This window comes from Agelaius tricolor, unplaced genomic scaffold (assembly GCF_023055355.1).
Source record: "Agelaius tricolor isolate 1412-34295 unplaced genomic scaffold, bAgeTri1.0.p SCAF_2, whole genome shotgun sequence".
Taxonomy (NCBI): domain Eukaryota; kingdom Metazoa; phylum Chordata; class Aves; order Passeriformes; family Icteridae; genus Agelaius; species Agelaius tricolor.
In genome coordinates, this window is record NW_027269262.1 from 6,997,388 (window position 1) to 7,018,845 (window position 21,458).

The 21,458-nt window shown below is 42.1% G+C and overlaps 1 protein-coding gene across 1 annotated transcript in view; it reads right to left on the reverse strand.

Moving 5' to 3' along the window:
- The window catches only part of ATXN1 (ataxin 1), a 247,998-nt gene extending 237,811 nt beyond the window's left edge, over positions 1-10,187 (reverse strand). The window contains exon 1 of the mRNA XM_071451448.1: positions 10,019-10,187. The gene's annotated coding sequence lies outside the window, so the exon portion shown is untranslated. The remainder of the gene's footprint in view (positions 1-10,018) is intronic.
- Positions 10,188-21,458: the final 11,271 nt, after the last annotated feature.

Here is a 21,458-nt window from a genome sequence, read left to right on the forward strand (position 1 = left end):
ACTTGCATTGCCTGCATCTCCTATGATACCTGGAGCTAGGGTACCTTATCTACGTCTCGACAGCATATGATAAAGAAGCAGGACTAGGTGAACATCTCCCTCTCCTCTGAGAGCCAAGTTTGCCTTCTTTCTCCTTCACAGACTACGTAGGGAAGCAGGCAGCAACCCCACCAATTTTGCAGATGCTGGCTCAGAGTACACACAGAGTTATATTTTGGGTGCTTAAAGAGCTTCACAGCATTGAAAGACTTAGCTCAGAAAATGCAAAATGTTGGAGCCTGCCTTCCAGAGCCTAACAAAAGGGTGTATGCACATACTGAGGAAGGAGGCTCCCTCTGTTGCACATAGCTCTCCATAGCTCTTTCCCATCTCCCTAGAGATCCAGGGTATTTGTATACAAGTTAGGAGGAAACCAGCAGGTTAGTCAGCATGCAGGGGGACTTGGTGGTCTCATGGAAGATTGCTTTAGGTAACATAGCAAAAGGACCTCCCAATGTGGGCTCTGACTCAGTCACAGTTTGGATGGTGAGAAAGCCTTTCAGTCCCCACTTGTCATAGCTGCCCAGTCTCATTTTAATGCACAAAACAAACTCACTGTACAAATATGCCGTGATGGGCAGTTTGTGCCCATGATGCAAGCTACACCCAAACAAGCAGAAGGGTCATAAAAGAAGGATTAAAGTTCAACAAGGAAGCTGATAACGAAGAAGCCTACCCAGGCTATGCCCTATTCCTGCCAACATTACGTTATCTTCTAATTTTAGAACAGCTGACAGTTTTTCCCAGACCAGAAGATGACAAGAGGCTGAGCAACGCCAGTGTCGTTAAATCTTTGTTTTCAGACACAGTGTTGTCTCCACACTGCAAGAAGTTGTTTCAGCATGTGAAATTTTGCAGGAAGGCACACACTGACGCTGGATGCCCATACAGGGAGCTGTGTAATATGTTGAAACCATCTGGCATTTTGTGGTTTTGCTGTATCAGTCAGACGCACTGTCTGGAAACACAGGGCTCAAACCCAGAGTCCTTAATTCAGGTCAGATACCTACAGATGCCTGCGGTCGTTTGGCCAGACTGGAAGCTGCAGAATAAAGCACTTAATTAGGTGGCTGAAGTTTATGGCAGATTCTAAGGGCAGCAGAGCTAGAAGCCTATTATTTCTTAGGAAGTTTTAGTAAATGTAATTACTATGGCATGTTTGATATAATACACGGTCTCACAAAATGCTCCAAAATAGCATTTTAAAGATGGGTCTTGTTGCTGTTATGCTTTGTACCTTCTGACTAAGGAATAGGCCTGATGATGTGGATCCCAGTGTGAAGCTTACTGAAAACTACCACTAAAATTAATAGAGCATAGTTATGGAAGAGTATTTTGTATAGAATTGCCTTCTCTGCAGTGTGAACAACGCTGCTGAAAGCAGGCTCTGGGTTACATTATTCCTGTGTTCCAAATTTTTTTAACCGGCTGATGTCACTAGGGAGATTTAAAGTCTTTATAATTACCGCTCAAGGCCTAGAGGAAGCGGGGAGGAAAGACAATGCAATTACGTTTCATATGTTGATTTAGAGAGTAACCTGTAGTGGTCTGTTAACTTGTTTCATCTATCAGGAAAAGCAAATTAATTCTGTATCCAGTGGGTTTTATGAGTGGCAGCTCATTTTGCTTTCCCAGTTAAGCAGGGAAGAAAGTGGCCTTTTGTCACAAACAATTGCTTCCTGCAATGCTGCAGAATAAGATGTAAAATAGGCAAAGAGCTTTGGATACAGCTTCCAACGTCCTACTAAGAAGTAAAATTTCTTTCTTTCATCTTCCCTCAGAGAAGGAATTCAGGTTATGCTCTGCACTAAATTAAAGTGTTCTGCTCAGTTATGTACATGTACAGCTTTGAAAACTGTTCCTGCTTCTAGGTCAAGGGCTCTCCCTGTGGCCGGGTGCCAGCTTTATCCCTGGACTCCCATAATCCCTTGAAATAAATCAACTTTCCATTGAAATCCTCTGCCAGTTCCACTTCAGACTAAAATGTGCTGTCTGTAGCATGATGCTCTTTTATACTTTTGTGGAAACAAAAAAAAAGAGAGAAACAATGTGTCCATTGTGTACTGGAAACAGTTCCACGTAACCTGTATTGTGTATATTAAAGTCTATCTTTATATGTTGCACTAACCCAAGATTTCAGTGTTTATTATTAGAACTAAGAAAAATACCTTTGACCAAAAGAATAATTCCACTGACTGAAAAGGATCCCAGCTTGTGTGCGTGTGTGCGTGTGTATCCCATTACTACTCTGCTCACGTGGACTGAAGTATGAGGATGCATTATACTACCTCCCTGGGCAGGTGAAGCCCTCAGATATTTTTTCTCTTTCCTCCTTTTTTTTTTTTTCTTTCCCCCCCTAATATCAATTTTCTTCTCTGTGTGTTATAAATGAACCCGAATACATTCACACGTTCCTGTCGAAGACTAAAAGCTGTCACTTCATTTCAGGGAACCAGGCAGCTTTAAACTCAGCTGCAAGAAAGCCCAGCTGCTACTACATCTCCAGGGGAAACTTATCTACTCAGAAATGGCAAAACTTCTGAACAATAATAATAAAATACAGCTTAAAGATGCTGATGCCATTCTCCTATTGGTGCCGAGGTCAGTACTTTGGAGAGTGGGTGCCAGTCAGAAATTGCAGCACTCAGAAGACTGACATTTCTAAAAAGCTCTGCTTCTCCCCAAATCTCAGTAACTTTAATGGTCTGCCAGTTAAATCAGAACAGCTTGGTATAAAGCCTCCAATTTTCTGACAACCTTTATATTCTCTTGGCTCCTACAAGGCCCTAAAGCTGATCGTGTATAATCCTGAACTGAATGTGAAATAAATATGAAAACCTGTCATGATTTTAAAGTTTTCCAAAGGATATTTCACTAAATAAAAAGAGCTGCATTTTTGGCACACAAATGCTCCATATAAAAATCACAGTTCTTTATTTTAAAGTTACACAATGCAATGCCAGACTCTGCCCTCTGAAGTTCCCCGAGTGTTGGGGAGCAGCTACGTCCCCATGAGCTGGCTGGCCCTGAATGTCCTGTGCTCCTTTTTCCCTGCACAGTGGCTGTGCAAATCAGGGCTGCCACCAGCCTGAGCCAGCCCAGCCCCTGAGGGTCCCTCCAGCACAGGAGACTAAGGGGAGGTACCTGGGTTTCCTCCAAGCTGGGACACAGCCCGTGGTGTGGCCAGCTAAATCTAGCAGTGGCAATTGCTTCCATGCTTGTGGTGCAAATACAGCCTGAGCAAATCGTGACCCAGAGCTCACCCAGCCTTCATGTCCTTGAAATATGTTGCCTAAGAAAATAACAATTGTTTGCGGAAAGCTCTTCCGCTCAGCCTGCGTTCTTCAGCGAGCTACATTAACTGTGTGCCAAGGTGTGGGCTATAAGCTGGAGTGTCCACAGCACTACAGCACGGAAATGAGTTTAAATCACTGACAAAATAGAGCTGATGTCAGGCTCCACTGGCTTCACAGACCTCACAAACATCTGCAGGTCCAGAACACAGTCATAAGGCCAGACAGAGATGCATAGGTCCAGCAAAGTAGGACCCAAACACAGCAACCTTGACAATGGACATGAGGTGCATTTTGAGTGAAGCTGTGACTTAACTAGCAAAGGATCTGAATGCCACCTTGCAAGAAATTTGGAAGACACATCCTGCAAGTCCTGGGGTGGTAGCTCACTGTTAAAATCACAAGTTAGGTTTGCACAGTATTGTTTGGATGGTTGGGAAGGAAGCAAATGGAGGCAAGACAAGGCATTTCAAAAGGGGAGTGTTGTCACTCTCAGGGTTTCCAGGTTTGTCTGCAGAGTTCTTTCAATGGGCAGGTTTCAAATGTTACGCACATGTGTCTCATAATATCCTCCTGGGACAGGGTACAGGCAATTGCACTGGATATAAAACCACAGTTAACTATACACATAGAGCTTTAATTTTAGGTCAGATTGGTGAAACTATCTGGTTTTCTCCTAGAAGCCCTCAGTGGATAGTTTCTTCACTTAGCTCTGCCACCTTCGGGCCTTCCTTTTAAGTGAGGAGTGCAGCTGAATGCAAGAATTCAAAGCAAAACTCAGCTAAAACCATTATGTTTCATCTGGTTACATGTCAAAACCTCAAACCTTGTGTACACAGGGCTCAAATTATAAACCCATCAGGTCCAATCCCAGAGCTGGACCCAGGTTTGCCTGGAGAGCCCGCAAATCTTTTAGAGAAGCTGATACAAGTTTTGAGTTCATAATGACTTGAAAACCCAAAGTGGCCAGGAGACTTTTCCAAGGTCAAACAGTGAGCTAGAGGGGGAGCTAAGAAGAGAACCACAGCCCTGGCCACTTCACACACTGCTACCAACAGAGGTAGACACTCACTCTGCTTGAACTTCATACTGCATAGTCTTTGCTAAACCACTCAAAAGAACCACTTTTTTGCCTGTTAATTGTTTTAATAAGTCACATGGCAGTGAATGACTAAAAACTACATCATCCCTCTAAGGATTCAGCTGTGGAAAAAGCATCCATTTAGCTGCAGGGTAGTTATTACTGCATAGCTTTGATTTTGCTACACAATGCACACCCTGTTTATGGAAATGCTTACACGCTGCTCTGGGTGAAATCATCATCACTTACAGGTATACTCTGAAGCTAAAGGAATGACCTCAGATCCACTCATCTAGACCCCAAATGAGCCCTGTCCACTTATCTGAGTCTCCACAATGCTCTCAGATGTTGGTTCATGTCCCTTTGGACATTTTTGAATGCCTCCCAAATCTCTTTATCTATTACATGAAAATAGAACTTCAAGGTGAGAAAAAACAATTGCAGTTAGAATACCTGTCCCTCCTGCTGGCTCCACCATGGCATGTGTCTTACTGGGGAGCACTGGGATAATTTCAAGTTCACAGCACAGCATAACGTAATAATCCCTTTTGAATCTACACCATCATGCAGTGGTCACTTATTTGCTGCTCCACGTGCATTCTAACAAAACTTTAAGACTCCTGGCAGTAAAGCAAGCAACTGCTTCAGGATCGAGGCTTAATGCTGAAATATCATCAGGGCTGAGGATTGCTACATATTGCTTTCTAATAGTCCCTGCTGTTTGACACCTGGAGTGGCAGTAAGGAGCTCTAGAACTGTATCCAGAGTTCTCCACCAATAATTGAAAGTACTTCTACAATATGGGAAAAAAGAGAAGGGGGATCAGGATTCAAGGTTCAGGTCTGTTTAAGGTCTTGGAAACATTTTTGTGGGGTGAAGGGTCAGCATTTTTAAAGTAAGGTATGACTTACATACACAAGTGAAAACATGAGATTGCAATACATATCTTTTCCAATTCAGGTTAATTAGGAGTTTACTGTACTCCCAGCTAGTTTTGCTTGCAGGCAAATTTTTTTTGAGCTCAGCAGCCAGGACTGTATCTTGGGCTAAGCTTTCCCACCATATCATTCCAATAATAAAAGAATTTTTCTGGCTTCCTGTTAAACCATGCACTGATTACAAAATTCTTTTGCTTATTTAAGGCCAGATTCAATAAAAATCCTGTCCAGCTTCTGCATCATGGAAGGCCACAAAAGCCCTGAAATATTTTGGTTTTGAAGCCTGTGTGGGCTTCCATGGTTTGGATGCTGGGTAACTGTTCCAGTGAATGTGGTCCTCATAAAGCTTTTCAAGGTCCTGCTCCATATGGACCTAGTGATTTCTCTTTATTCTCTCCAGTGTGGATTACAACCTACTTCAGAGAATCTCTGATTTATGCCTCTAGCTACAAGCTAAATCCTAGAGGAATAGGTCCTTTTCATATCAGGTCACATCCTCTACTGAACACTGACAGAGAAATTTGGGTTTCTGAAAAGCAAGTACCACTTACAAAAATCTGGTATATTTTGCATGCTTTATATGAATATAAGTGAATGGCAAAATCTAAAAGGAAATTCAATAAACTACTCATTATCTATCTATATTCGTATGACTAAGCTACACGTGGAATGTAGCTTTTATCCTCCAGAAAAAGTGTACAGATGTTCTATAGAAAACTGTATGAACAAACTTTAACCTCACGACTGCTATTATTTTGTAATAAAGGCTTACAGCATAATGTGAGCTTTTTTTAGAATGTAAGTTCCATGTGAGTAGCGTGTTGTTAATTTAATATTAATGCAATGCACCAGGAAGAAGTCTGCACAGAATCTCAAAGACAGAGAATCACAGTGCTGCAGACAGGAGATTTGTGTCGTGGATTTTATTTGTTTCAGCACTGGGAACAGAATTCATTGACCAGAATTCCCATTGCCACAGGGCAGTGGATTTGTCTACCGATGTTTTCACATGCCTTGGCATGAGGGTTTTGCTGCAGCATTCCCACTACTGTTCCTGAGAATCATGTGGTTAAGTCACCTTGTGCTGCACAGAAAATTTACCTCTCACTGTCAAGTGCATATGAATGAGCTTCTTTTTTGGGAACAGCAAAAGGAAAAAAGAATCCACTGAATAAACTTTTGGATTTCTTTTGCTGAACCATCCTTCAGGTAGCAGGTGCAAAGACTTTCACTAAACTTGCAGATTGCAAATGCAGAGCCTGCTTTGCTTGCAACACAAATGAATTAAAGCAGGGGAACAGAACAGAAATCCAGTTTCACCCATAGTGCTCCCTTCTCAGTGCCTGAGCCCTCTCCTTTGCAGCATCTGCCATTCAGATTACATATCTTGTATTCCTCTGAGGAGTCAGTTCACTGTCTCATCTCCAAATGCATTGGTGAAGTAATTTATGACTCCCATTATTATAATCACTTAGCAGCTCCCAAGCATGTAAAAATAGCAACAATAATTTCTCCCACTTTTCCTTCCTTAGCACCCCATAGGAGAAAGAGCTTGATTAAATCTGTAGGGGTTATACTTCCACTTGTGTGTTTCTATAACTTACAGAGGAAGTTTGACATTTTCAGAAAGTGATGACGTCTACAGACATCTTATTCATTGCAGGAATTCCTCAGTCTAGATAAACCTTCTGGAAGGTCCTGTGTCCAGAAGCTTCCTTCTTTTGCTTGACAGCTTCATTGCTTCTGTGAAATGCACTCATGTGCTATCATGATCATGAAGGGTGGCCCAGTCTCAGAAACAAAGAATGCCATTTCCTTCAAAGCCTTCCAGGATCAAGTTTGAAAATCTACCCAGGACTCCATGCAATGAAGCAGAACCTCCATGCATAGCAGGGAGGGAAAAAAATGGGGAGATGTTTATGAAGAGATCCATGGCAATGTGTGCATGGTAAACTGACAGTCTGCTCCCATTCGTTCCAGTTTTCCAAGCATGTGATTGCAAATGCAGTTATCATTTTGTGTGGACATGGCAGCTGCACTGCACTCATCAGAGCAAAGACAACAGTCTGGTCCTTGTGAAATGGAGATGGAGTTTTCCTATTTCTGTGCATATTCTGTAGGCAAACACTAAAGCCCAAAAGTTCACAGAGGTGCAACAAATGTCTACCACCAGCCCTCAGCACCTGGAATAGTTACGAAAGGAAGAATTCCAAAGCACTCCTCTGCTTCTACAGCCATCATCTAGGTCTAAACTGCTAGGAAAAAGTATCCTGGTTTTTCTAAAGGCATAATTTTAAATCCATTTTGGTTAAACCAGTGTAGAAGACATGGGCATTCTCATATTTCAGTGCAAAACCATGTCTGGCATGGTTTAAGCTTAAAATTTTAGGAATTGATTTTGTATTTGCAAATAAGACGGTCTTTAGCTAGCACAATCAATTTGATTTACAGGTCATTTTCAAACAACACTGATACAGCAGGTTAACACAACTGATATCTTTGACTTGTCTGGTTGACTTCTGGCCACTTGCTCTGCAGTGCAATGTCAGCTTCAGGTAGCTACTGAGATAATTAGGGGAAGGCAATAATTATGTTTGCAATAATGAATATGAAAACATAGATAACATCTACAGAAAAGCAGGCACTGCAATTCACCACATGATCTCCTCAGCTCTCCAATGGTTTCACATGTGTATGGAAGAAGCCTTATCAGCTTCCAGAGATGAGGAGTTTGGAAACAGGAAAACAACTGCTCCTCGTGACTCCTCTAGCTACACCTTAGGAGAAGGAAGAGAATGCTTTCAAGGAGCTTCCTCTGATATGCACAGCTCCTCCCTACAGGTTAGCAGCATTTGATGATCTACAGTATCAAATATCAAGAGTGATCCAATAAAAAAATATGCACTACCATTTTTCACTGGCAAAAGTTACAAGGCAGTAACAGTATGCTGTGCTACCCTGAAACTTCAGTAATGGGGATCAAGTTCCTGGCTGCCTCACAGCTGATGCTAGAGATTAATTTTTGTCAAATTGATTAGCAGAGCTCAGCTAAAGTTCAGGATGCAGCTGTAGGATCTCACTCTTTGAAAGACCGATCCATGAATGAAGCTTACCAGACCACACATTAGCTGGAAGATTAGATGGAAGATTCAAGTCAAAGGAGGGTATCACAACTTTCATTTACTGAAGCCCCAAAAACCCCATTTCCATGTTCATTTGCTCAAACCTGGAAAGACCACGTTACGTTTCTTCTCCTAATTTAGCTTGAGTACCTTGGATGTTTCAGCACAGGCTGTGAAACAAAACACCTCATACAAAAGATGTGACAAGGTGAGTAGTGCCAGCTGAGCAATATTAAGCTCCTTCTGCAATGTCAGATGAGTAGACATCTGGCAGTGGCAAGGTGCATTGCAGTACTTTGCATCCATGTCTGTCTCAGGCAATATTTCTAACACTGGTACTCACTGACTGTCTTGCAGGTCTTCTGCTCAAGCCTTTCCTTTCTGGGAGGAACTGGGAGGACATAGAAGAGCAGGAGCTGAAGGCTGAGCATGCCTGGCAGCAGATGTATTTCTGTCTCCCTGATCTGTTCTGTTACTCCAAAAAGTTTTCTAAAACAATAGGCAACACAAAAAAAAATGTTGGGTTGGCCTGCTTTGTACCACTCCAACCATGCTTTTTACAATCTGCTCCTTCAACAGAATGGCTGATTGCTTAAACAGCAAAGCATGACAAGCTGATGCATTAGATATTTCCATCAGACTAACAAGCCTTATCAGGTGGGAAGGATTTTCCTCCTCCCTGCATAAGTGACCATTTCTTCCTTTGAAAATAATCAGAAAAACATTCTGAGGAGAAGTATTTCCCATGCAGTTAATGCTCCTATCTGCTCCTATCTGTGTCCCCTTTGGGCTAGGCTGAAAATGCTTATCCTTCTCCTGTTACAGGGACCAGAACTGAACCCCTGCTTTGGCTGCAGTTTCCTCTGCTTGCAATCACACCTAGTACAGTCACACCAAATGATGAAAGTAACAAGGACACCGCACATTTCTCAGAGTCCCATCCCTGCTTTTTTAGGTGAGGAACACAGCCACATCCCCCAGAAAGCTCCACACATGCTATTAAAAGAAAACAACCATTACTAAAAACAACCCAGTGCCTTCTATGCTAAAAACTTATGGGCAAACTATTAATCTATTAAAATTTTTCATTAAATAATTGCTCCCAGCTGAGGGTTATGAAAGGCCCTGCCGGGCCAAAATGTCCGCTCATTTATGGGATTTATTATTACAACTGTCAGGCCAGAAGGGTTTGCTGCAGCAGATCCATCAGGCATGCTCGGACAGGAACTCCTGCCTTTGGGCCAGCTGCTTCAAAAACAGAACCCACAAATACAAGATGTCAAGTTCTCATTTCAGGTCCTGCCTCTTCCCTTTTAATCACCATGGATCAATGGATCAGTTGAGCTGTTTAACAACTGGCAAAGAGCACCTGATGTGGGTAAGCATCAGTGGTTGTTCAGCTTTTAGAGCTGATAGAGGTCTTTGTCTCAGTTTTCTCTATGTTTAAAGTACTAAAGCGTGGCTTCAAGGGCTTGTGACTCAATCGGCAGGGGAGGGGCAAGCTGGAGGATGAGGTGTACTTTCCTCAAGGTGGTGGCTGCTCACCATATCCATGTGCTTCAGGAGGGGTGGCTGAGGGCATTTGCAAGATGCAGGTCTGTTCAGGAGTCACAAGCTGATCCTGGTGCAAAGAGAGGATTGCACTTGGGTTTCATAATGGAGCTCATGGAAGTCAGTGAAAATTGAACTGCAGCCAAGATGGAGAGCCATGTAGAACAGATGTCTTTACAGAGGATAAAACAAACAAACAAAAAAATACTCAGAGTCTGAGTTAGAACTCTTGGCCCACGTTAAATCTGTAAAAAAGCCCCAAAGTGCTCTACTGTGGCTGTCCCAAACACTTAAATTCCACATGTATAAAGTAAAACACATTTGCATTGCTAATTTATTAAAGGACTTCTTGACCCAAAGTCAAATACTAGCACAAGTCTTCTGCCTGGAAAAGCTCTGATAAGTATGCTCTTTAACTCTCTCTGTGAACGTTCAGTAATGCTCCTTTTAAAAGTACATATGCTTCTTCTCGTGTCTGACGCTAATTATCTTATCAGATAACAGGCAGCCCTGTGCTGAGTAGGTATGTAATATATTAGCCTTGGGGAGGGGATTAAAAAAAAAAGCCTTATCTTTCAAGTAGATTTGAAACTGTGTATGATCTTTCTGAGTCTGTGGAAACTTTCCTCTGCAGCACAGATCTTATATAAGGGAGACAATGAAGAAAAAAAAAAATCCCAGACCCGTACAGCTTTCAGACTGCAATTCTCCAGGCTGTTCCTTTCTGTGGAATTTTCTCCTCTATCAATATTTTGGAATGGCATTCAGGTTAAACTGTTCAGCTGGCAGGGAAAGCCAAGCTTTGGTAATTGTAAGTTTACATTACACTATAAACAATCGGATTAGAGTAAACAGATGAACCATATAAATAAAATGTCACTGCTTAGCTCTCCTTTGTGACTTGTATTCTGATACCACTACTACTGCTTTTACTACAACTACTACTTCTACTACTACTACTGCTAGGCTTCAGCTGACAGCTCAGCCTGAAGCCCTTTATTCATCTTTATTACTGCTTCAGCTGTTTTGAGAGCAAAAAGGCATGGAGGACTTATTGGCCAGAGGCTCTCTAACCTAGCAGGCCTGCCCGGGAAATCAATATGCCGCACTCGAGAGCACAAAGATGGATTGTGAAGCCGGGGCTGGCAAAGGAACGCGGGCTGCATCTGGAAGGACACGGAGACAGCCAGTTCTGCTCCGCCAGAAGCCTCCCAGACCGCGCATGTTTGCACACCAACCTCGTGGCACCCTTCCAAGACAATTTGTGAACCTTGGTTCACACCATTTTCAAAGTAGGTCATAGGCAGTAATCTCAGCCGAGGAGAGATACCCTGTCAGCAGCAGCGGCTGCGAGGAGGGCGATAGCTGCGGCCAATGAGCGAGCGGTGCAAGCGGGGAGCCGGCAGCTCGCCGGGCGCGGGGCTGGGGCCGGCTGCTGCCAAGGTGCTCGCCGGGCTCACACGCACCCAGCCTCTCGTTTATAGTGTACAAGCACCCTCTGTTCTCCTGGACACAGCCACCGGCACGGCTTAAACATTAACCCGAATGAAAATACAGTAGGACAAGAGATCTAACCCTTACTGAGCTCTGCTTTCCTGACAGCAAGAATCACAGCTGATTCTGAACCAGGGGATTTAAATTTACTACGAGCTTTGGATTATTGCTTCCTAACGTGCTTCCGTCACCTGCCCCTGCTCTGACAGTCAAAACACAGCCTTGAAGGTAGCTGTGTTGACAGAGAGGATTCCTAAAGCACTTACAGTTTCCTGCATTTTCTTGTATCCCTGTATTCCTCTATCAACGTGCTTGAGCTGTTTTAGGGGCATGGAATTAAGAAAGGGCACATTAAAAGGTGTATTTTTGAAAAATGGTGTCCAGGAAAATAAATGTAGAAATGAGAGTGCATATTCATTTCCACACTACAACAATATAAAGACCATCAGAGAATTACCAGTTTCAAGCAACAGCACAGAACTTCCCAAGCATAGAAAGTGCTGGGAACGCTTTTCCTTTAAAAGCAGCCTGCACGCCATCAGAGATGACTTGATGCTAGAAAGCTCAAGGATTGCCTGAAGAGTGCCACAGCGTTATGTAATTCATTTTTTTTAAACGGGTTAATTTTTAAACAGGCTCAATTTAACCTTGTTCCTGGTCAATAGTTACATGAATCTGAATGAAAATATGCTCTCTGGAGTAATCCACTCCAATATAACAGGCATGCATCATTTTTAGCACTGAAATCAACACTGAAACAGCAGAACTGGACAAGCATTGCTTTTTTTTGAATTTGGCAAGTAAGATGAATGACTTTCCTCCATTTAAAAAGCCGTGCTTTTCCCTTCTTCTCTTTCTTTCCCTGTGATGTCTCAGACTAGAAATCTTAAACAAAAAGAAGAGAGAGATTTCTGAAGGTACCATACTCCATGCAAAGAGAGAGAGGGGAGACAGGATCTTGAAGACTAGCAAAAAGACTTATCTTCCATCCAAGAACAAGTGCACAAAATGTCTGTCTGCTTCACTGGAAGTGACCTACCTGGTCAATAGCATGTCCAGGGAGTTGTAAGACATGCAGAAACATGCCACGATGTGCTGCTGTTATCAGCTAAAAGGGTGCTGTAATGACTTTCTATGCAAATATACAGAAAAATCCATAAATCTGAGAAGGGTTATCACTCAGTACATCATCAAGGGAACAATTTATTCTCTAACATGGGATGCGATACTTTCCTGCCAAAATTGAATTGCTTGTTTGTTATCACTAAGCTTGAAAAAAAGTAACCAACAGAAATCCCTCCTGCTGCTGCCTCTGGAGAAGAAAATCCCTTTTAAGAAAAACTGTAACAAAGAAAACCCTCAGACACTTCACTATTTTTTCCAGAATGACAAATAACTCCAGCTGTAGTTACAAACAGTCTCAGTATTGTACAATTTTGGGTCATGTGAGTTTTATTACTTTTCAGACTAGCCCAGCCAGCTGCTGGCAGTTGTCATTTTAGGACTGAGAGCAAACTACTTTGAAAACAAATTTGTTCAAAAATCTTTTTAAAGTGATACAGAAAAAAAAAATCCTTTTGTGTTTTTCATTTCAGCTTGGATGTTACATCTTTTTTTTCTCCAGTCTTTGAAAAGAATGAGTCTCCAATGCTAAACAGGTCACAGAGTAATTAGGCATCCACCTGAAAATTAAACACACATTCAAAAGCTTAACTAACAGCATTTACTAATTCATAACAAGTATATGTCACTCAGTTTTTTCATGGTTGATCATTAGGGTGTAAGCAAAACCAGATCACATCAAACCCAGAGAACAAACACTGTAACCTTTCAGCAGGGTTAAAAGGAAAGATACAACAGCAAGGTGATACTGTGTTGATGCAGCTGATCCAATACTGCAGGGCAGCCACAGCAAGTCCTAAGTGTTTGAAATCTTTGTCTAAAGAGGAGATGGTCTCTGGGATTACTCAGAGAAGAATCAATCCTGAGGCCTGGCCAAGGTCCTCTGCTTGGACCGGTCAGCAGAGTCATTCCATGTTTGGGCCAACCTGAGATCAAACCTGGACAGCCACTTTTGACATTGTAAACCCCTGTCTGAATTGAAAAGACAGGCAAAAACTTTGGCAAACCCTTTTATGTTCATTGCAGAGCTAAATGTATTATCTGTGACATGCACATCTTCTTGCTCTGGTGTCACCAATTATTTTTTATTAGCTTTCTATGTTTTCCCTCACCTTTCATAGCACAGGTTTGGCAGCAGCATTTCAGATGCACAAAAGGAATTGAATCTACATTTTCTTTACAGAGTGAAGGTGTTTGAGTTAGTAACATCTCTTTTACCTTGGTGGTAAAAACCATTTTCTTGGTTTTTTCCTTGGTAAAAAAGATTTCCTTGGTGGTAAAAACCATTTCTCTTTGAGAGAGGAATGCACAAACCTGGCAGAGATCAAAGGCCAGTGAAGAAGTTGAAAGGACCTCAGCATGGTCTTTACAGGGGTGCACAGTGGCACACAAGAACTGTGAGCTAACATAGCTGGTTTATACATGACCTGCCTGCCTCCAGCTGAGCACTTGCTGTGACTGACTTTGGGATTTTTTTGGAACAAGTGCTGCAGAACTCCAGTAAAGTGGCACAGGTTGAAGGAGATCTTTGGCCACTGCTAAGATTGAAGATGGATTAAAGGTGACATTGGTCAAACTTTGCCTCCTTCTGCCAAGTTCTCTAAGATCAGCAAAGGTAAGACTGAGTGCTAAGCTCTTATTTATTGCCTCTTGGATCTGCTGCTGCAGTAAGTCTGAAGACTAGCATGACCTGGCTCTTCCCAGTTACCTTTGCACTTGGCAAAAACTCTGGCCTCACAGCGTTCCAGATACCCACTGTGTCAGGGACAGGAACACCACACACCACCTCCCAGACAATTTTTAAACTGAGCTAAAGCTTTTCTTCCATTAAATAATTTTTAATATAGTTTCTGGACTGCTTAAGTTAGGCTTGGAGGATTTCACGTGGTCTCTTCTGGCTATAATCAGCAGATGGCTAGACTGGAGTAGGGTGGAGCTAAAAAATGGGATTATTACTAGTGCACGTTCAGTGGCACACACATCCTGACATGCCAGAGAACGGTTTCCATGTCAGTACTGACTGATGCACCTGCAGAAGTGCTACTGAGGGCTCACTGGAACCTCACAGCTCTTGGTGGCCAGAAAGAACATTCTCTACCAAGCCAAATGGTTGAAAGTGTGCATAGTGAAATTGCAGAGTAGAATTTTATTCTGTTCACCTCTCTCTCTCCTCACTTGAGTTGCCTCAACTCTGTGATTGGGAGCACTGATAGGAGGTTGGTGTAGGAATGCTAGGGAAGTCAATGGATTTATACTACTGTAACTGGAAGCAGAAGGTAGCTTAGAAGCTCAAAGACCTAAGCTTGTGTGTTACCCCGACCATTTCTGGCTAAAGTGCTTAGCTGACCGCCACTGGATTAGCGAGTGTGTCACACTTCCTGCACTCACAATGTCAGCTCTCTTGGAGCCAGAGCTGAAAGAGCTGCTCCTGCACCCCATTCATTCATGACAGGTAGCACAATTGCTGGCTCAGCCTGAAGATCTCCATGACCCAGGGCCATGAGCATACCAGGGCTTTTAACGCAGTGACTTGCATCACCTCAGCTTAGCACCACCCAAGTAAATGTAACCCTTTAGTTCAAAGCACATGACGTTTTTCTTGTGTTGGCATCAAACAAAATAGCATGCTAATCCTTCTGGTATTAGTCAAATGGGGCTTAAAAATCCACTCATATGCTTTGCAGTTGCAAGATTTCCCTGGCAAGTGTGTACACTGGTCTCAATCATGGATCCTCACATAATCTAAGCTTCTGTTAAGAAAAAGAGAAAGCAAACTTCAAGGCAGAAAAAACTGCCTTTCCAAGCTTAAACTGAGTGCAAACTGTAGCAACATTGGCTTCCTGAATGCAGGAAGTTTTTCCAGAGAAATAACTGCAGTGGTTGTTCTGCTCCTCCATCCCAATGATACCAGCCAGCACCTACTGATGGAGATTACCAAGATCCCAGCCTATTCTCCAGCAGGGAAAACCCAACAATCCCCTAAGGTGAAGCCTAAAAAAGTTGGTAATGGGGACAGAAATGGGCGCTGGAATGATTCACAAAAGAGAAAGATCCTGAAGGAAGGATGCTGAAGGAAAAGATGAGTAACAGAAATAGCTTGCTTGCTTCATCTTCCAGAGAAGCAAGGAGGAGGACAGGGGATGCTGAAATGAGAACACTACTTCTTTTTTCCTCTCGTGACTATCAGGAAGTTGACAGGGAAAAAAAAGGAGCTGCTCTGGTTCAACAGCTAAAAACGAGAGTTTCCCACTGAACAAATACTCACTAGGAGGAACTGCATCTCCAAGCAGGCTCCCGCAGTAACTTTCTTGCAGAAATCCCCCAGATCCCAAATGCTGGTTCACTCATCTTCATCTAGTGTGTTTACCCTCCTTGGTATAAGGATGTTTCTCGAGCACAATTTTTTTTACTATAAAATCAGGCCAATTCTCTTTTATTTTCTTCAGTGAAATGGTGAACATCAGCCTGGTGATTACTTTTAATTTTACCATGTTAGTTTTTTAAGAGAGTAAATATTGTAATAATAAAATACTTGTTAGGATGTGTTATTATATTTCTTTTATAACCTGAATACCACATATTTTACTAATTCAGGATACTCTTCTCTTGACCACTATCTTATCCATTTGGTAAAGTCAACAGGAAAGGCATATCCCTGATAATATCTCATCAGTGGTCAGAGGGACTCACACAATCACTAAAACTGAGACTTTTCTCAATGTAAATAGCACAATTTTTTTTTTGGCAAGTCATTTGATTTGGCTTAAGCCACATAATGCAGAGTTCTGTCCATCTGTCCTACTTAATTATAATGACTGCAGAACCTAAATTTGCTTCCAAACGTCCTTAATTACTATTATACTACAAACTGGGTGGGTAAGGGGAGGAACTCCTCTGATTCCTAAAAACTCCCAATCAAACCAAAATAAGGTCTGGAAGATTTTACACTATTTTTTCAGTGTTGCTGCTAGAGACTTAATAACCACAGAATGTGCCCCGTGGTCTTTGATAATTTCATATAATAAGCAAACATTGTTTGTTGGCAAACAATTTGGTAAAACAACTTGCATTTTTCTCTGTGCCAACATACAGAAGATTTGTTCCACCGACAAAAAATTTACATCACAGGATATATATGCCCTGCATGCTCTATGTAAATAGAAAATGTTGACCAAAGTGCAACAAATATCTGATTTCAGCTGTAAGTAATATAATTTTAGATAGACTACATTTGGTTAATTCCAATTGCTCTATCAACTCGCAGGCAGGGGGAGAAAAGCCATCTAGTGGACAAAAACATAATTATATCCCAGAAAATATTTTCAGGCACAAAGCTTTTACTGGGGAACTGTTTTTTAATTTTGTTATTCATCTGCAGTACTGCTTATCTATGAATACTCTAGAAGACTCTGGGAAATCAGGGTTTGCTGGAGGGCAACAGCAAAGACCTCTAAGCCCAGGTTTTTGGCAGATTTTTTGACTAGCAATTGTCATAAAACATAGAAGCTTTGTCCCTCCTATCCCTCACAGAGAATTAATCAGCATAATTCTTACAACGCTGTGAGGGTCATTAGTGGGTTGAATATCTTATCACTAGACTCAACACTATGTGCCAAGCAGACTGGCATTGCCACAGGGTTTAAATAACTGAGCTAATGTTTAAACTTTTGTCCCCTCTGATCCCTGAAAAATTATGAGAAGAGACTTTGTGACTTTGTAAACAGATGAGCCAAAGGGCACCCAGTACAGCCTTTTACTAAAATTATCTCTGAGATTCTCTGGGACACAAGATCAGGGAGGGCTGGGGAGTGTGAGGCAGAGCAGCTGAACCACCCCCCTCATAAACCTGCACGTGCAACTCATTCAGCATCTGACGTAAAAAGGGGGGAGAAGGGAACAAGAACTTGCATCCCAGTATTACTTACAACACCCTCTGGCCTCTGCTGACATGCAGACTACCATGGTTGTAGTGGCCTGTGCCAGGAGTTAAGTAGCTGAATGTATCCCAAGCAGACAGGCTGAGCTGTGCACTGCTCTCATTTTTCCATTTATGACAGGGAGAACAAGGGAATAAACATAGCAGCCTTTTTTTGTGCATCATTTTCACTGACCTGGCCCCCAAATTCATCCTCTTCTGCTACAAAGTTCAGAGCATTTAGCTAGGAACTTTCAGCTAATCTTGAAGAGCAGATAACGATCAGTCATGCTCAGGCAGGCCAAAGCACTGAAGCCAAAGTATAATTTCTGTGGGATTACAACAACCCAAACCACCATCATCAGAGACTATACTGTGATGATGCAATCAAATGTCTGTAACTCCTGCTGCTCCCAGCAATATACTGAAGTGGGATTAATGACCTGCCACTTAGTAACTGCTCTGCTGCTGGAACAACAGGTTTTGTTCCCTCTCCTGTATCCCTTTTGTTTGAAGTAATAGGTAACAGGTATTTTGTGCTCCCAGTAACAAGAACAACAAAAATTACAAAAATCTATGAATTAATCTTTTGAAATAGTTTGTTTCAGGAACATCCCATGCAATGATTTCCACCTGAGACATCTTTGCAGGGGCATGAATTTACCCAGCTTTTCCAATTGACCCTGCACACACATGCCTACACATATCACACAAGCAGCAGGCGTCTCCTTACATCACTCCTGTTTGCCTCAGCATGAGAACAATTTAAAGCATTACTTCTGATAGAGCCCCCATTTGCTGTGCTTGACAACCCTTGTGTTACTGGGTTGTAATACAAGAGAAATTAAACTTCTGAGCTACCTTGCACAGACCTTCTCTGCAGTCTCTTAATTCATCTCTCTCCTGATGAATCACAGCTTTTTCTCTCCGTTTTCATAATAACCAAATAAAGATTTCAGGGTTTGGCCCATTCACTACATTCTGAGTTTTAACACAGACAAGAATGGAACACAAAATACTGCCAAAAGTTTAGCAGCAGGGGCAACCTTTTTGCTATTTTCATGTCTACAGTTCCCGATTCAACAATGCCGGCTTGCTGCTCCGCACGACCACAAGGCCAGGAATTCATAAACAATAATCATAACCACTGTCCAACAAGGCCTCATCCCAGCCATGCATAAGTGCAGGACTGGCACAGAGCAGAAAAATGCTGCTTTGTGCCTTTACAAAGCTTGCAATATAAACTTTGCACTGTCAGTTTAAAACTTTGGCATCTGTGTCTGCAAATGGGGAGGAACCCATTTTCAGATACTTGTGAAATATAAACTTCAGCTGTTGCCAAGCTCCAAGATAGATTTGCTCCTTTTTATTTTTAAAAGTTTCCTGAATATGTGAAGAAACCCACAAAGACATCTTAGAGACGTGTAGCTATGAAAAATGTACATGATTCTGGGTTTTTTTAAGGAGCATTCTCAATCATTGTAATTATTCCTTGAGAATGCTTTTTAAAAAACCAGAACCACGGCTATTTTTCACAGCAACAAACCCCTAAAACAGCTCTAGAGCTTTCTGTGGAATTTAATAAAAAAATTGCCTTTCAGCTAAGAACAGTAAAAATAGATCAAAAACCAATTAGCTGGCCCACATGGCAGAAGACAGGTGTGCTTTGGATGTGGTATTTATACAGAATCAGGATAAGCATTTTTTTACTTTTACACAGATTTCTGAAGACTGTAAATATCACAAACCTCTTCTTGCCAATGCCCATCCCAACCATTTAAAACACCGGCCACTCAAAGAATAACCTTAGGATGCAGCCTGAAACATTTCATCTTGCCTCCTACCAGGTTATAAAAGTAAATTAACATGAAAAGCAGCAGACTGATGAGTGAATTATGGTAATAACAAACCTCCAAAAGCAAAAACAAGTAAACTCCTTTGGAAACTGCAGCCAGAGAGGAGGCTGGGAACACCGAAACCAATTACGACTGCTTTAGTGTTACACCTGTTTAAATGAATGCCAAATCCAGCACAGAATTATTTACATTATGTTATTAACAAAGGCACATATGAGTAATGGGAAAATAGAAATGGTTTATGCGAAACAGGCTCTACTGAAACCATCTAAGAACTTCAGGTATTTGTGTCAGAAAGCACTGACTGCCCTTCAGTTGGGCAAGGAGGCTCCTGCTCCCTCTCTAGCTGCTGGTCACTGTCCCCGACCTGCCTGATTGATGCCAGAATAAATACTCACATAATTGCCCCTTATACAATTTAGTCAATGATCTTCCCACTTTTCAATACTTTGAGGTTACTTTCCAAAAGTATACTGCTCAAGCAGAAGCAGATTTAGGGACAAGAAACTGCCAGGAATCAAAGAGGGATAGTCTTCTGCAAACATCTGGCAGGTGACAAGCAAATGGGAAGAGGCTGAGAGCATTGACTTCTTCCCCAGACTACAGTCTTACTGCAAAAGAAGATGAGGTGCATACAGCTCCTCCCCCTCCTTCCAATTCTGAGCATTCACAGAGCTACGTACAAGATGGCTCCCCACTGTGTAAGACACTTCATGTATTAAAGCATGTGACAGACAAGAAAAAACATATTTCTAAAGAAACCAAATGAAAGGTTGGGAGCTGGACTGAAGAAGCCTGGCAAACCTGCCCAGGGGCAGGGATACCCATGAAGTTCCAGCTTCCTCTCCATGGCCTTTCATCTTCCATACCCTGCCTTCCTCCTACCTTTGAGATCTTGTTCAGTACCTGATGGTTTGGGCAGGTGACCATCGACTGAAAATGACTGACCACTTGCAGGAGCACCTAAGCTGCCCTCCTCACAAATCTCATCCTCTCACTGGAAAATGCCAGGCCATCTCAGGCAGATGGCTGTGGTCAGGTTTCCCCAACACTGGCTTGAAGCTAAAATTCCTTTTCTCTCAATTCATCCTCTTATGCATCTACTTAAACTAGTTCAAAAATGGTTCCTCAAGTCAGCAGAAAAATCAACTTGTCTCTTCTACTTCCAGCAAGTACATTTGATGGTTTTGACATGGTGATAACTATTGTCCATTCTTGTCACAGCCAGGACACACATAACTCACTTTGATTGTTTAACTCAGCAATATGACAGAAAAAGACATCTCTCTCTTTCATACCAAAGAAACCTTACAAAAGGGCTTATTCTATACAAAGAAGATGGTACATTAAGATCAGCAACGCAATTTTTCACAATTCAAGTTTCACTAGAGCAGTAAAATAAAGTGGCTCTCTTCCATTCCCGTATCTAACACAAGCACTACACAGACAAGAAAAAAGGGCTTTTACAATGAACTGAACAGCCTCCTGCACCCCAGCAAAGCTTTGGGGAAATTAAGAATGGAAATAAACATTGTATAACAAGCTGCACAGAACATAACAAAAAAAAAAAAAAAAAAAAGGCAGAACTCAATGTTATATTCAATGCACATTTCAGAGCACTTTGCCAGATCCTTGCCGTCTCCTGAAGAAATGCTCATTCCAAGAATGGTTGAACACCACAGAGTGACCATGGGCTCCGACAGAAGTCTGTGAATCTGTTCCCAAGAAGCTCCCAACTGTGCTTCAAAAGCCGAGATGACTGCCATTTAAGGTTCTCCAGGGCTGAAAGAGCTTACACATAAGATTTTCCTCTCACAACCAGAACACCAGGACCCAGAAAGAGCTCCAGCTGATTTTCCAAGCAGTGAGTGACTGACTTTCTCAAATACAGCTGCTTTCTTCATTAGGAGACTAAAAATAGTTCTGCTCCTAGCAGGCTGACTTCCTTTTAAGCCTTCTGCCATATCCATGTGTGTATTTCATTCAGTTTCTGCATGTCTGCGCCACTGTAATTCTATTTCAGCCTTTAAGTACATTCAAGAAATTT